At 45.1% G+C, this 2,353-nt stretch overlaps 1 pseudogene; it reads left to right on the top strand.

The window, feature by feature from the left end:
- The first annotated feature begins 512 nt into the window (after positions 1 to 512).
- Positions 513 to 1,186, top strand: LOC119293244 (annotated as a pseudogene).
- Positions 1,187 to 2,353: the final 1,167 nt, after the last annotated feature.

The raw sequence follows: 2,353 nt of genomic DNA, 5'->3' as shown, positions 1-2,353 counted from the left end.
TCGACGACGACGCGCCTCCGCACGCCGACACCTACACGGAGGAGGGGCACGCCGCGCCGATAGCCAGAAGGGGAAGGGGCCGGCGAGGAAATGGTGATTTCCTCCGCCCTTCCTCGTTCTGTTTATATTTTATCTATGTTTGTAGTATGGATTTGCACTGTCCGCCGTTGAACTCCGATGAATCATGTTCCTTTTGTCCGGATAATTCGATGAACTACGCTATGATCATGTGTTTTACGTAGCATTGCATTGATTGCATAGTTTTGAGGTTTAAAATATGAGAGATGCGAGTGTGGAAGATGAAATATAAGGCGTGCACGGTCAATGCCCGCGGACGCGCCCGGCGTTTGAGGGATCGGATTTGTCCAATGCGGCTGTAGATGCTCTAAAGGACTCCATATGCATCACCACTTACTCATCCATCACATAGCAGCAACCACCAATGCCTTGCACACTCTCGATCAACAAACTCCAGCTGATGGGTCCTAGCCAAGCTTGTTGCATAGCAAGAAATGGGCTACTCTAAAACCCTGGCGGTTAGCCTGTTCGCCATGCTGTTCCTAGGTCCCTCCGTCCTGGCATCGACCCTGATCCTCTCCAGGACTTCTGCGTCACCGACCTCGACGGTAAGGTTGGTCTCGGTGAATGGGCATCCATGCAAGCCCATGTCATAGGCCGGCGACGACTTCCTCTTCTCGTAGAAGCTGGCCCAGGCCGGCAACACGTCCACCCTGAATGGCTCGGCCGTGACGGAGCTCGACGTGGCCGAGTGGCCCGGTACCAACATGCTGGGCGTGTCCATGAACCGCGTGGACTTCGCGTCGGGGGGCACCAATCCGCCGCACATCCACCCTCGTGCCATCGAGATTGGCATCGTGATGAAAAGTGAGCTCCTCGTTGGAATTGTCGGCAGCCTCGACTCTGGGAACAAGCTCTACTCAAGGGTGGTGCGCGCTGGAGAGACCTTCCTCATCCCGCGCGGCCTCATGCACTTCCAGTTCAACGTTGGTAAGACGGAGGCCTTCATGGTCGTCTCCTTCAACAGCCAGAACCCAGGCATCGTGTTCGTGCCGCTCACACTCTTCAGTTCCAACCGCCAATCCCCACGCCGGTGCTCACCAAGGCGCTACGGGTGGAGGCCGGGGTCATGGAACTTCTCAAGTCCAAATTTGCTAGTGGGTTTTAATTCCTGGGAGCCTGCCATGTATGCGAGGGAAATTTAATAATTCTTAGCAGAAGACATGCATTCAAGCCTCTGGTTAAGCTCCCATGCAGTTGTAATAAGATTGAATAAGTTAGCCTCGTGGTTCAGCCTTTAGAACCTATCCGATGAACTATGAAATATATTGCAATAAGATTGAATATATAAATTATAGCATTTTTGGTATATTTGCTCCATTACCCATTTGTATTTCATTCTCTATCACCTTTTTTATGGTGAATTGGGTGTTATAAATTCAATCAGCCGTGTTAGAGCTACAAAGGTGATAAGTGCAAACCCAATATCTCGCCTACAGCGAGAGTATCTTTTGTCTCGCCTGAACCTTTTTCAAGTGTTGTACTCCCTCCGTCCCATAATGTAGGATGGTTTACATTATGGGACGGAGGGAGTACATTACTGGGCCAGTCTGTTCTTAACGCTCGCTCCTTCGCTGGTAGTTGTGTACAATGTGTTCTTCTCTGTTTTTTGTCATTCCATTTGTTCATTTGTTTTCTTGTTTCTCCACGGGTTTCTTCGGATTTTTTTTTGTTTTACCATTGTTTTTTCACCTTTTTCTTCGTCTGGTTCCTGGTTTTTTCTCTTTTCTTTATTTTTTCTTTAGTTTTTTTGTTTCTTTCTCGGGTTTCTCTAGTTTTTCTTATTTTCTTCATTATTGAGGAAATCATTAACTGGTAGCAGGTTGATTGGCTGGCGAGTTGGGGATTAATAGGCTAATTGGCCAATTAGTCAATTAATCGATTGATTTCTCAATTTATCAGCAACTCGGTACCCTATGACTAGGGATTAGTCGGCAAGTTAACTAGTTAATTGGATGAATTCTCAATCAGGGGTTTTCTATGATTCCTTTTGTTTATTTGCACTGTTTTTCTCATGTTTTCTTGTTATTTTCGTCGGTTTTATTTTATTTCTTAGCTAGTCTTCATTTTTTTTTCTTCGATATGATTCGGTTCTGTTTTTTTCTTGGTTTTCATTATGTCTCTTTCTCAGTTTTAAATATTTTATATTTTCCTTGAAAACATATATATATTCTTTTCCAGTGCTCAATGTACATTTTCAGTATACAGGTGAAAGATTGTTTTTTCATACACGTTGTACATATGTGATTTTTTTCTTAAATACATGTTATTAACA

This window comes from Triticum dicoccoides, chromosome 4B (genome assembly GCF_002162155.2).
Source record: "Triticum dicoccoides isolate Atlit2015 ecotype Zavitan chromosome 4B, WEW_v2.0, whole genome shotgun sequence".
NCBI lineage: Eukaryota > Viridiplantae > Streptophyta > Magnoliopsida > Poales > Poaceae > Triticum > Triticum dicoccoides.
The sequence above is the reverse complement of the archived record's forward strand: the minus strand, read 5'-3'. Positions and strand labels throughout refer to the sequence as shown.